Raw genomic sequence first — 14,971 nt, 5'->3', positions numbered from 1 at the left:
GCAAAGAAGTCACTCAGTTTCAGACTCACTCCAGGTAAAATTTCAACATGTATGAGAACAACACTACCAACTAAGTGGGAAATGTTAATTTTTTGTTTATTAAGAATTTTCATTTTTATTAATTTACATCTCAATTGACTTCTGTCTTATGTTTGTTCCCATTTGCTCTCTGCATGCAGGTAAAGTTATTGTCTCTATTTTTTCCACCAATAATTCATTTATATTTATGGAGTCAAAAGGCTTGATTTCAAGTTCTAAAATACAATAGAAACCAAACCTTATTGTAATTATAGCAGAAGAGGCATGAGCAGATATTATAGAGGAAGAGGGGTATGAAGTGGAAACCGTGAGAGAACAAACAATAAAGAAAAAAACTAATTTATCCCTCAAAAGTTTGTTGGGCTGCTTGGAGAGGTGAATGAGGTAGTATTATTTATGCCTTTTCATTAAAATTGATTTAAGGGTGTTTTCAGTTAACATGGCAAGCCTATTTAAACAGTGTGTTTTCTTTTTGTATTGCAAAGTATCTATTAGAACGACTCTAAATTCATATAAAATATTACGTGTATTTGGTGGTTTGGCCTGCATAAAATCTTAATGGAAACAAAATAGTAGCTTTTTTGGCATCAGTGCTTTCAAGGCATTCCTGTTTACAAAGACTCTGACTTTTCTGTTTACTGATACCTTCGGGTCTCATCTTCCAGAAAAAAAAAATAAAAAATGAAATCATCAAATAGGTATTTGGTCTTCCTATTTGCTCAGTTTAAAGTACAGTTAATACCTCATTAAAAGCAAAAACATAAAACTAAGCAAACAAAAAAACACCATACATTTCTGGTTTGACTGCCTCCAATAATGCAAAGTTATAAAAGGAGTCTGTCAGTTATAAAAGGGAGTAGGCTTCACTTCTAATGCGAGAAGTAAACTTCGATTTCAGGGAAAATTTACCCTGAGACAACTGTATTAGTCAATACATAAAATAATGACAGTTCTTAGGGAGTAAGGGAATTAGAGATTACTGATGTATCACAGCCTGCCAGAATTACAAACACAAGGACTAGGACAAATTTTGTTGAGCAATACGTTCAACTTGCCTGGAATTTCTCTCCCCACCCCCACAAAAAAAAAAAAAAAAAAAAGCAGGAATGACTTTACTTGAGCTGTTTGGAGTAGACTTAGCAAAATGAGGACACAGAAGAACTACAGAAACCTCAGAACTGTCCACTGCAGTTTTAATGGAGAAAAAAAAAAAGAGTAACTAGTACTTTTTTTTTTTTTTCTTTTCAGAATAGTTTGGGAGAAAAGATATTTTATTTCTGGTTTCCAAGCCTTTGGAATGCATTTTTTGACCATTCTTTCCCAATGCTTTTTCTTTGAAAGCTAAAAGCTGAGAGGATCACCCATAACCTGATTCCAGAGTTGTGGATTTAAAGTTCACAGAAAGCCTCCTACTCTTCCCCACAGAAGACTAAAAGTTGTATAAAAATACAGATATTGAGAGTTCCACAAGTCTCATGGCATATTTGTTCCCAACCCAAACCAACAGAAATGCTAAATAGTACAGGAGCTGCTCTATATTCAGATAATTTTCAGACATCCCAAGTGAACAAAAGGTACCAAAACAAAAATTTCAACCAATCATCTGCCAATATATGTTGAACCTTTGTAAAAACAAGGCTAAGAAACTTAAATAAAAGTTACATTTCAGTGCTTTTGTTATTCATTTTCCACAGCTCTGTATGCAAGTTCTTAACTGTGCTGCCAGAATAGACCGATGACATAATGCAATATAAAGTTATGCTTTGAATCTATTTTTGGCACTGTTCCATGCAGTTCTTGCTCTGTTTCCTTAAATAAAAAGTACATTAATTGCTGGGATGCATTTTTAAGCAAACACACTGTTTTGAGCACTGCTGCCTTCTTGATAGCAGATTTCAGTCTATATTTCAATTGCAATCTATTGAGACGCACCACAAATCTGAAATTTCATAAAATCCAGAGTAAGGTCACCAAATCCAATTTCAGCTACATAGGACAGGAAACCAAAGTATTTCCACTGTGCAAGCTATTATAAATTTCTGTCCTTTGTAGCTGAAATCAGGATTTGGACCACTGAATTTATTTTCCCCATTTGTCTCCTGTGAAACCCAGTTCTGTATAGGCGTCCACAGAAGAGGCTGGTCTGTTCATTTCAGTTGTTTGAGCTACTTTGCATCAGTTTTAGTAAACAACAGCATGCCTTCCATTTTTCCTCCTCAGACATTTTCTTTCTTCTTAGAGAAAGCTTTAAAAAAAAAAAAAAAAAAAAAGTAAGTGCTTTCTTCGTTGAGTCTTCGGCCTTACGTAGTGGCCTGTCCTCCCAGTGTCCTTCCCCAGGCCCCGAGTCATGCATCACTCATCTTGTCACATTGAACTCCAGATGCTCCTACCCTAGAGAATGCTCTGACTCTGGCAATTTTTCTTCATTCTCACTAACAATTTGGTAATGAAATATTGATTTTTAGTTAGATTCATATTGATGCTATTAGGTTTGCATTGATAAATCATGCTGGCCTCCTGTCTGAGAGGCTAGAAAGTGCTACACTGAACCCTGGAGATTACAATCAACTCATTGATGTGTTAATTTGATGGATTTTTTCGTTCTCTTAGAAGGAGTAGGAGGGGTAGGGGAAGATTTTTCAGTACGGCTGTTGTAAAGTTTTCACAGAAAAATCAGGGACAGTAATTGTGGGTTTTTCTACACACATTTGCTTTAAAACTACCTTTCTGCCTATTTGTCCAGAACATAAAAAGAAAGGAGGGGGGAGAAGGACTCGGGTTGAGAGGATATGACACACCTTGTAAACAGAGCTCCAGACTCCCACATGGAGTGGAAAAAATAGGCACAGTTAAATCCCAATTAAACCGTTCAGAGGTTGCAGTCAAAAAGCATTTCCTTCTGCTAAACAGGTCTTCATGTAGAGCTAAAACCCAGGTGAGGTGAACGTACTGTGGCAATGGGCACCCCCTCAAGCTGGCTCCACTCTACCTGGAGAGGTGGTGGTGGGATAGCTCCCCCCTTCTTCCTCCAGCAAAGTGCCACTTAGAGAGCCAACCTCCACATGCATCTGCAGCCTATTTAAAACAGCCCCGTAGCTTTGATTTATGGTACTGTGCAAATGTAATGCCTGTCATTAAGGGACAATACGTGCCTAACCAAAGGATTACATTGTGATTTCCTTCAAAGGCACAGCATTTCAAGGGGGTACAGCAGCAGCCACTACAGCACGGGGGGAGGGGGGGGGTGGGGAAGGCTTTTAGAGAACACTTAAGTCAAAATTCACTGTATCATTATTTGGTAAAGAAAACCATTTCACATTTGGGCATTGCTTTACTTATTTTCCCTGAAAGCCTATCATCCTCCCCTCCACTTGCATCCCCCACCATGCCCCTCAGCACCAAAGGACAGTAGCAAAGCCCGTTTGACAAGAGACCAATCCTGTAAGTAGAATAGACCAAAAGTCTGTTTCATTAATAAAATCATCTCCCCACTGAAATAATCTCTCAAATCCTTAAACTAGATGCACTTTTTTTTTTCCTTTTAGTATTTTCATCCTTTTTTTCCTGCCCTTTTAGAAGAACACTGGTGATCAGACTGCCAAATCAATGACATCTTCACCGAGTCTGAATACCACACAGAGCCTACGTTGGACCAAGGGGATTACCAAAAGAGCCTCATGAGAAGACAGTCCACCTACCCTTGATTAATAATTATTGTATGGAGTTGGGGGGGGAGGGGGATTGATTTGAAGAAACTCCATTATCAACTCGTCCTGCCCTTCCAAGAGGCTTTGCTACTCCATTCAAGGTTGAACCATTAAAAATAATAAAGCCACTGCACATAGGGCAGTTTATTATTACCTTAGCTATTCTGTTTTGGTGCCAGCTGAAAGAAGGGAGAGGGACTTGGAGAAAAAAAAAAAAAAAAAGCTTTTTGTGCCAGGTGGAAATGGGCACGTTTTTGCTGGAACCTGATTAAATAAGCCACTTATGAATTAGGACATTTTCTAATTAGCTTCACTTCAAGACTCTCACAACCTCCCTCTCCTTAGTCTCCCTCCCGTGTGAAAACATACAGAGTCCTGTCCTAAAGAAATATGTCTTGGTACGTAAGGAGGCAATCATCTGTACCTTGAAAAGATGATGTCAATGATGAAACTGTTAGTTAAATTCTGTTGTACTATTGACATCTTAATGCCACAAACCCAGCCGGTACGAGATCAGTAACTTAAACAGCTGAGTTCAGATTAATCTCTTTGAACCTCGCTGCGGAGCTGAAAACTCTGTTTGACAGTCTAAACGGCCAACTTCATCTTCTTCTCCCGGTTATACAGTAGGCTAAATGCTACAAAAAAAAAAAAAAAAAAAAAAAAAAAACACCCTGTTAATGCAAAGAGGTTTCACATGTAGCAAGGAAGTTTAAACTCTGGCAACCATTTCAAGCACAGCTCTGTCTCTTTGCACACATGTAGCAGTTTGCATTACCACATATGCTGTTAACTAATTTACTCATTTATTTAGATTTTTACAGCACTTATCCCATGCTCCAAGTGCTTTTAGAATTATTTAAACATTCAGTGCAACACTTAACATTTAAATTTAGAATACTTAGGTTATGGCAGAACAATCAAATTTAAAACTAATTGACTCTACCAAAACACCCTCACAGAAAACCCACAGGGACTTAAAGCTTTAAGCCCAACTCTATCCCAAATGTCTACCTGAAAAAAAAAAAAAAAAAAAAAGAAAAAAAAAAAAGAGGAAGAAAGGAAAGGCAAGCAAGCCTCTGTGCTTCTGCAGTTCAAACCAATACAGACTCTGAAGACCAGGAAAGACAACTACGGTCCAGGATCAAAAACCCATCAAGAAAGCACCCTGCCAACAGCTCTATTCCTTTGAAAGCCAATTCCAGCCATTCTGTCAATGGCTGACCACATCCCAAACTACTTCATCGGGAGTTATAAATCTGTGTCCACTGAAGTCACGTCAGCTCTCTCCTACGAGCACAAGGTGGCTCAGGGTTTATACCCACAGTCAGGCTACCATGGCTAAGCAAGTTACCAGAGATCAGTTGAACCTAGATAACTCTCTTTGAGTGCCCTTATAGCCCATCATAAATATGAGATAATTCAATTTAGCCTGCAACGAAAATAGATTAAACTAAGTCATATCACCTTACATTTTTCAAAGGCGAAGAGGACACACACGGACTGTTTCTGCAGCTTAGCTGATGCATGGTAACCTGCTAAACTGCAGTAACTCAATTGCAGCTCTGAGCCCTAAACTGCAGTCACTCAGAGGGACCCAACTTCTCGACACTGAAGCATGTCATTTTTTACTAGATTTTTTTACAGTAACCTCAACAATTGCAAGTGACCACAGTAAGAGCAAAACTCACGTTGCATGGTCTAACTACAGGCTAATTTAACTAGACATGCAAATACTTGTGCCAGGCTGCTCATTTGAATTCAACTTGAAGCTTTTAGGTCTTCTACTCTTACTATTGAAATGCTCCCACTGCTGATTTAAGAAACTTTCACGGGCCACATGGTGTCAAGAGATAAATGCAAAGCACTTGAGAGAGTGCAGAGTTTAGTTAAAGCCATGCTGCAGTCACAATATGACAAGAAAAAGAATTGCAGGAATAGTGGGAAGAAATTAAGAAATAAGATTAAGGGCTAAGCTCTGGAAATTGTGTCTTTTCTGACTGATTATGTAATATTTGGTGATAATTTCAGGGACTGTATAATTTCAGGGACTGTATAATTAGGAATAACATGGGGATCTAGAGGTCTGTATTTTCTACATGACAAAGCACAACGAGAAGGTATGTACTACATATAAACAGTAAATGATTTTCTGATTGTTAGCCATTTTCCTAATTATTTCTACATCACACTTCCTCAAAACGTCTTAGATGCACTTGATCCAATTGACTGAGGTTTTTATATCACCCCTAACACTGTAGTATTGGTTTGCTTCTATGCAGTTCAAAGATAAAATCCCTTGTAAAACTGCCCCTAGAAATCTCAGGTATCTCCCACTTGATCTTTGCAGTTCTCATACTTTGGACCTTATGTGCACAGACCCTGTCTCTCCTCTTCTTTGGGCCTTTCCTGTTTTCATCTTACAAAGCACCAGTTCACCTCAGTTTCCAGGTCCTGAACAGGCTGGAGAAATGGGCTGGCAGGAACTTCATGTAGTTTAACAAGAAGTGCCAAGTCCTGCACCTGGGTGTAGTCATCGCCACCTCCTGCCCGAGACATGGCCACCAGAAGAACTCCAGCCTTTTTGTTTCACAGATGGCATGGAGGTAGCTTCTAGGCAGGTGTTAACTTCACTCAGAAGTGAAAATCTTGCAAACTGTGGCAAATCATAGCAAGTTTTCAGTGAGTTTAGCCCTGGCAACAGATGAGACCTGATGCCTCCCTCCACAGGGAGCAACAGCGCGGAGTGACATTTTGGCCAGCCCATCTCCCACCTCCTTCCCTGAAGATGGCGTCCCCAAAATGAGACCCTGGGCTCAAAGATGACACTGGGTCCACGGGGTCAGAACTAACCAGGAGGTGTCTTGTGGTTTGCCACTGCAGCTTGTGCAACTGGCCTTCCCCCAACCCGACCTTCCCCAGCCACACACCACAATTAGATTTTGCAAAAAGACAAAAACTCTCTTCCTCCATCTCTCCACAGGGGGTCTTGGGGAGGGGGCTGCTGAGAGCAGTGATGGGAGGGGGTAGAAACATCATCAACATGCAGCATAATTTCCTGCTTGCCAGCATATCTTAAATTGATGTGGCCAACAGCATTCCTGGTGAATGTTAAATTAATTTGGAAAGTCTTTGTGTATTGTTCCTCACCATGAAAAGCACTCATCACCTCTCACTGGCTATCTGCCCTGCCTGGGAACAGGGAGGGAAGCTTAACAGGCCACAGCAAAAATGTTCACAAGGCTGCAGCTTGTGGCTTAGCGCGAGAGCTGGGAAATTCCCCTCACCAAGATATCCAAAATATTGGGCAGCAACGATAGCTTTGTCTTGAACGCAGAGAATTCAGAATTTATTAATGCTGCTGCACCAACTGTGAAAGGAAGATTGAATTGTCCTTAAAGGAAAATAAAAGTAAATAATGATGTTCTGTTGGCTTCAGACTTACTTAAAGCCTGCTTAAAGGTTCAGTATCTAAAAGCTCTCCAAACTAACAGCAGTATAGGTACGGAAAACAGTATTATTGAAATGTCAAAAGAACCAAGAAATATTTAAAAACCTAATAAATCATCTTCTGATTAGCTCGAACTGAGCATGTGAAATTGTACCGGGTTTGCTTAAATGCTATAAGGAAGCAAGAATGATTCAAATTAAATTCTGTAGAGCAGGTTTCTTTCTTTGTTCTTTTAAAAACCACTATATTGTCAAAATTTGATTCTATATTATATTTAATTTCCCACTGCTGTTTTACCTCACCATAGATGCCTCCAAGTGTAGCCAGTCTCTTTTCCAGTGCTTCTCAACTATTAGCTCTATTTATTTTTTTAAAGTTATTGAACTCACTCGCGGTCTCCCTCTGCCTTATATTTCAGAGGATGCTGTTACATATTAAGCCATTCTGTCTTTTATCCATCTAATAATTTTGATTTTTTGTTTCCTCCTCAGAATGGATTTTTTTATTATTAAATCCATGTTCTGCATCAGCCCACTAAGTTGAAGACTGACCTGTAATTTCATTTTGCTTTTAGGCTTCCATTTCCTTCCCTAAAAAGTATTTTTGGTATTTCTTTTCTAATTAGAAGTGCATCTGAGTTGCAAGGAATCCCTAATCCCTTCAGCCTCCTGAGCACTTGGATCCAGAGGTTTGAGCAGCCACAGCCAGACTGGCCAGCTGTGGAGCCTGGAAGTGGATCCTGCCTGTAACTCCAGCGGCCTGAAGGTCGCAACTTTGGGAACCAGAGTTTCCATGAAAGTCGCTATTTAGAGAGAGACCAGCTACTTTATTTTTAAAAGCTTACAGTACACTAACAAAAGGAGCACGACTCTGGTTTTCCCAGCAATTACCCAATTCCCATGTAAGAGAGAAAGGTCTCCCGGTTCATCCACTCAGGAACTAGAGTATTGCCTCATAAAACAGACCAGAACTCCCCTGTTATCACTCAACTTGTTCACTGAACTTTAATTATGAGATATCACAAAAAGAAGCACTTTAAAAACAGATTTTTAAGACTGGCCTTAATAATACTCATACTGCAACAGTCAGTGACCAGATAGGGAGACAAAACAAAATGCCCAAAACATTATTTCCATCATTCTGCAGAATGGGGAAGTCTCCTCATAGCTGAGGGTCCAAGACACAGGAACAGCATGAGCTGCATTGTCATTCATCTTATTGCTCCAGTCTGCATTTGCTGCCTCACCAATTCAAACATACAAATCAGAGTAGAAGGTGACTGTTCCTGACCTCAAAATTTTCACCACATCTACTGAAGAGGAGCAGCACGTATTAAACATACGTGTTTAATACGTTCAATGTATTAAACAATCTTTCCCACTCATTCCTCCCCCACATTGCACCAGCACAAGCAGATGTCTCCTCCAGAGGTATTAGTGGGTTTGCTGGCTTTTCTGACCCGTGTTTCAGGTCATACTGTGGGTAGATGCCTGTTTCAAGCAGTTTTTTCATTTCCTGTCTTGCAGACAGAGCTTATGCTCATCCCAGACCAAGCAACAAAGTTGGAAAGATCACTCTCCAGGCTTTCCATTTCAGACTCCTTCAGATTAACAGTGCCTGACAGCTCTATCCTAAAATGGACTCCTCTTTTGCTGGTGGAAGCCAACATGCACCCCAGAGTTCACATTCCCAGGCAGGCAGTACGGACTAAAACTGGGAGAAAGGCAGTATCTCCATTTGATAGAGAGAAGAAAGGCAGAATGATAAAATGACTTGCTTAAGGGAGGACCAAGAAACAAACTCTCATCATCTAATGTCCAACCTCATGCCTTTAAGGTGAAACCTTATTATCCATATTTGCCGACAAAAAAAAAAGCAATAGGACTAATATTAAAGGGTGGAGAGAGGTCTAATTTGAACAATCCACTCATAAAGACACAATTAGTAAAAGTACCACAAAAGAATATACCTTCCTGCTTTCTTTTTTCCAATTCCACATCAAGAGTTCCCAGACTAGGCCTACCTCATTTCAGGTGACCAGAAATGCAAGGAAGCATGGATTTTAACACCATGCGCTATCAGGAATAAAGATCAGAGTGACAGGGAGCCATATTCATAGCTTAGTAAATTAATTAATTAACAGTTACTTGCATTTAGAGGAAGGGAATGGCTACTTAAGTGGCCTGCTTAAGAAAAGACAGTTTAGCAACCTTATTGATTTCCTGTGTACACCTAAGCGGCAGTAACAATTTTGCTTCACCAGTGAGGGCCCGACCTTCAGCCCCAGGTTTGCCTTCCCAGAGCATCCCATATAACACCAAATGATGATACATGATAACAGAAAAAAAAAAAAAAAAAAGAATGATCTTAACAGGCCCCAAGTGCTTGATGGCTTTCAGTAAATGACTTCTCATATGCAGGTTGCCAGACTCTGCTTAAAATCAACAATTTAATATACTGCATTGGCATCAGCAGGCAAAGGCCTAGGTAAATCTCAGAAAAGATAATCTGTCTCAGGACTCTGGTATATCATTCAAATCTCTGGAAAAATCAGTATATCATGCAATAAACATCTCAATCCTTTCTTTCACAATTAGATTGCAAGAAAAATTAGTTTGTTTTCTGCAAAATCATTAATTACAGGAGGAAATAACTGCCATTTTAAATGTGTCCCAGGTTATATATATATCACTAGAAAATAAATTAACCTTGACTTTTTTTCTCTTTTTCCTTTTTTTTTTTTTTTTTTTTTTTTTTTTGTTCTATCAATTTCCATCTGGTTTGCTTCCTTTTTCTAACCGGTAGTCCCAGAAACTTTATTCCTAGCCAAATTACACCATAAACTTAGGCTAATGAGTTCTGCCAGGTGTTTCACTGAAAATTAGTTATGTGTGTGAAAGACTTTTTAAAAGACGAGTGTATCAGGTACAGCAAGGTGGTAATAGAAAAGACTGTGACTGCTTAGTGTAAAATCCATCCCCAGCCACTCCTTCCTGCATAAACCCTGCCCTGGTCATGGGGAAGGCCGTGCCCACTAATAGTCAGAGAGGGTGTTTGCCATGATAGCTGATTACAAGGAAATGCAAACTAAACAGAAACCCTGAAGATTCTCTCCAATGGACCTATTTCAAGAGGGTGAGATGTATATTTCTGATATATTTTAAGCATTTGGAAGGGGAAAATTCAATCACTGCCATACATATTTTCCGTCCCTGTAGTTTTTGTGTCAGATCATCTGGCCTGGGTAGACTTTTTAAGCAGAGTGTTTTCTGCAGAGTTAAGCCAGAGATGGAGAGATTTCTTTGTACCCAAAGTTACATCCCCTTAAATGAGATTGAATGTGGCCTCCTGAACATGCAATGCCTGTATGTTCCCTTTGTATGTGAATCAGGTAGAGGTCCACCAGCCACAATAACTGGATTGCAATCTTCTAGTAATTATCAATAGGCAGCCTTTCCCTTTGTGCATGCTTGCTGGGAAAAGTAGTATTTATCTGAATAACCTCTATTCAACATTTTAAAATCTTGCTACTTATTCAGATTAAATCTTACTATCATTGTTTCTAGAAGCTATCAGGTATTGTTGGGAAAGTAGTTATCTTGCTTCTCCAGTCTATTCTTTGCACTAGAGATATGGTTTTGTGGAGTTGCAAATCAGAATTAAAAAAAAAAAAAAGAAAAGAAAAGAAATCATCAATCCGTCAGGATTTCACAAAACCAGCTAATAGGTGACACAAATAAGATACATTTCTTCAGTAAATGAATAGAAAACAAACAGAGGAAATGCTTATCTTCCTGTTTTAATATGTTACTCCACTTTTTTCTAATATTTAAAATATGACCACCTGCAAAAGATTATCAAGAGCCTCTGTGGATTTACAGGAATGCTCACAGTACTTGGAGCAAATGAGGTGCTCTCGCTAGCACACACTACTCGCTGTCATTCAATGTGCTAACAGCGAGAGACAGGACCATCAGCAATGCAATTGTTATTATTTGGTAAAGGCTGGTGGTGACTTATGAGTTTCAGAATGCAGCTTCTTCATTTGTTTAATGTCGAGAGATTACAGTTTCCATTTGCTATGGTTTTATAACATGCAGGTGGGAAAAATCTCTTGACTGAAAGCCTGTCGGTAACTGATGCCAATGCTGAAATATCCCTGCTCAATCCTTGCAAAATGAACCTGTGCCATATTCGGGTGTGACACAAGGCACAGATCCTGCGACTGATGCACACTTTTGGCAGTTGCCATGGGTGCCCATGGTCAGGGCACCCGAGCCAGGTGCTGCACCCCATCAGGGAAGAGCCAGGTGGGGATCAACCCATGTTAGTGATGAGTGCTGCAGGCTCAGCTCAGCTCCTGGCCCTGCTTTCCTTCTGTCTCTATGTGGGGAATAAATAGAGCACTTCCAGATATGAGAGGGGTCCTGTCCCGAGGAACTCTGGTGGCCTGGAGAAGGGATCCATCTGTACATAAACATTTTAAAAGGCTAGGGAGGATTTTACAGATTGCCAAACAGTGGGTTTGAATTGCAAGATAATTGAAACATGGGTCCTTCCAGCCTCTTTCTGCTGCCTATCCCCAGCCTGACAGCATGGTACCAACTCATGCTACCACATGCCCATGCAGTACCAGCCTCCTGGCTCCCAAAAACAGGGCTTTGCTTTTGGGGGTTCAGTTTGAGCTGTGTCTTCAATGCACCAAATCTACATTGCTTTAGATCAAAACCAGTCTGTTAACCAGGCTGGCAACCCCAAATCATTTTACACTGGAAAATAAACAGGTTAAGGGTGGGTAGGCACTTATAGGGGAAAAAAAAGAAAAAAAAAAGAAAAGAAAAACACTTCTCCACTAAGGAAGGTTCTTTCTTTCATCATAGGAAGACAGAAATCAGACTCTACCACCAGCCTAAGCTCAGCACAGGCAGATAAGGAAAATGTCCATGTTGAATGGATCCCCATAAACATCTGCAGAGCATGGGCGCACAGAGGTAAAGACTCATAATACATGGCAAACCACATGGCAAGGACGGTTCAGGGGCTTACGGTTGATGCTGCTTTGCAGACTCCGATGGGTGCAAATGGGCTTTGTACTGTACAAGTCCTGGTTACACGATGACTGTGTATTACATCATTACTGTGACACAACAATAGGATTCTGGAAGGGTGGGTGAGTTTGGGGTTAAATTTAACAGCTCTAAAAATAATGGTTCCAGCTGAATTCAGGTTCAAGAAAGAGAAAACTGGAGGAAGGGCTAAGAGCAGGGTTAAGTACTCGGTGACCCTCCCTTTCACCAATGTGAAATACATGTTTTAGCACTGCTTGAAAAATTGGCTGCCCTGAGTTCCTGATATGCCATGAGTGTGAGCATGTAGGAATAAACATAACTAGGTTACAGGACTTTGCATCTTTCTTTTGAGATCTGAGGGTATTTTCCAGCTCTGCAACACCACCTCATCTACCATGGCACAAAATTGGGGTGATGTTGGGGCCAATCTGGGGGACCATTGATCAGCCTAATGAAAAAGTGTCCACAGTAGAGTAGGGGTCCAAGCCAAAGCAATCTGATCCCCTGACTCCTGTGAAACTCTGGTCCAGGTGTTGCAGCTGTAGCTGATCTCAACTACAAACCTCAGGCTCAATCAGAGGTTAATCTTAGCCATATCAGCATTAAAACTTCTATATACAGGCTTTGTTTGACTCTCCTCATCAGAGCCTAGAAGTGCAGTGTACTTAGCATGGTTTTACTCACCTCTACAGATGAGGGAAAGTAGTTATGAGAAGGGTCAAAAATCATAGTCAGCTTTCACAGCTTTGGCTCAGTCCCAGACTAGTGTGCAGAAAACAGTTGTTTCACCCAGTGAAAACTGGCATTTTTTTCCTTTTCTTTTTCATAAGAAAGCTTCCTGACTATTGCTGTTTGTGAAGGCTTTGGAGGCCTGAACACCCACATAAACACACTGGTTTAAGATGCTGCTAAAAGATGAGATCAAAGTCTGGATTCTGGAGGGGGACTTAATGTTTTACCTTGCAGACCTCGTTAGCAGGTGCCAGTCTGGCCTTTAGAGCACAGGTGATGCCCTCCATTTAGTCACGGATTGCATGTTCTGGGACAGTGAAGCCCATCAGAGTCAGCTCTGAGACAGGGAGGACAACAGAACAATTTATCTGCATGCTAGGAGATGAAGAGGTCTTCCTGCTAATTTTATGACCCTCAGTAAAAGGGGTAGTTCACTTCTGCCTTAGAAAAAATATTCTTTTTCATTAAAAAAAAAAGAAAAAAAAGAAAGTAAGTTCATAATACGCAAAGGAAGGAAGAAAATATGGCTTAACGTACTTCCTTTTTAAGCTAGTTTGAAATGGACTGGTTGCCTATCCCTTCCCCCATAAATAAAATCTGCACTGTGTGTTTAATTATATCTTACATTTATTTTAGTCTTTGTTTCCAAAGATATCCCAAGTCAAAGCAGAAAAATCACTTCACCCATCACTGAAATTCAGTCACCTCCGGGATGAAGAATGGTAGTCAAGGGGACAGCTAGTACACAGTTACCTTGGCCAAAAACCCAGGTGCAGAAATCTGCTACCACCAAAAGTGCCATGGGACCTTGCTTTTAAAGACTTTCCCACAGTAAATTAAATGAAAGTGTATTTATCAGCTTCAGGAAAATGAAATGTTGAGTTGACTCAGCCAAGCCTCAATCTCTCATTTTGTAGACTCTGGGCATCTCAAGTGTAATGCAGAAAACATTGTGCTCCCGCACTTATAGCTTATGGCAACAATAGAAAACGTTGCAACAAACCAGTCACCAGGTAAGACTTTGAATTTCTCCAGCAGTTGAGCGTTCCAAAACCACAAGGTGATGGCAGATTCAGAGCTCAGATTCCCTCTGTTACAGACTATACATTTGCTCATCCACACCCTATTACCAATTCAAAAACAAAAAGATTGCTTTTGTCATCATTGGGACCGAGACTCATTTATCTGGCACAAGATACCTATGCAAATAACAAACATGTTAATTAATTGCTAGTTTAGTGCAATATTATTCACCACATCAAATGATCCATCTCCAGTGTTGCTTAGACACTTATGCACATACGACCCTTCTGAACAAAAGGTTTTCTTCTTTCAATAAGTTTGTGAAGGGGAAGAAACATTATAATGGCCTTTAGAGCACACTTAGCAGAAGTACAGATAATGGGCACTGTGACATTACTGGTTTTTCTTAAACACACCAGACTTTTCCTTCAATTTTTTAGGCCCTGGAAAGACAAAATTTCATTGGAAAAGCAGATTTAATAAGTGATTAGAGGGTAATCATTGTTCTCTTGTAATATGTAAAGGGCAATTTTGGGTTCTGAGGTAGTCTGTGGGTCATGTGAATTTAATTGTCATATACAGACTTATACCACATTAAGTGTATCCCTAGTGAAACAGCAGAGTTGTAAATCTGTGATATATATATATATATATGCACTATTTTATAACAGAGCTATGGGAATAGTCCATTACCTATAAAATAAAGAAACAACGTTAAATATGCCAAATCAATTTCCTCGTGAAACCAGCAACAAATACTTAGCTAGTTACTGCAAGAGACTCCAACATCCAGCTCCAGTTCCACACACTGTCCCCATTTCCACCATTTTAGCTAGTGCTTGCATTGCCAATATAAGAAGTGTCAAGTCAAAGAAGACATGTTGGAAGACACATCAGAATAAATCAAGTGTTAAGTTTCTTTTCCATATTTCTTGGGGGGGGGGGGGGGG

General features: G+C 40.0%; 1 long non-coding RNA gene across 1 annotated transcript in view; it reads right to left on the bottom strand.

Moving 5' to 3' along the window:
* LOC121066335 overlaps positions 1 to 12,299 on the bottom strand; it is a 57,549-nt gene extending 45,250 nt beyond the window's left edge. The window contains exon 1 of the long non-coding RNA XR_005817684.1: positions 12,244 to 12,299. This is a non-coding gene — a long non-coding RNA (uncharacterized LOC121066335). The remainder of the gene's footprint in view (positions 1 to 12,243) is intronic.
* Positions 12,300 to 14,971: the final 2,672 nt, after the last annotated feature.

This window comes from Cygnus olor, chromosome 2 (assembly GCF_009769625.2).
Source record: "Cygnus olor isolate bCygOlo1 chromosome 2, bCygOlo1.pri.v2, whole genome shotgun sequence".
Lineage (NCBI taxonomy): Eukaryota > Metazoa > Chordata > Aves > Anseriformes > Anatidae > Cygnus > Cygnus olor.
The sequence above is the reverse complement of the archived record's forward strand: the minus strand, read 5'-3'. Positions and strand labels throughout refer to the sequence as shown.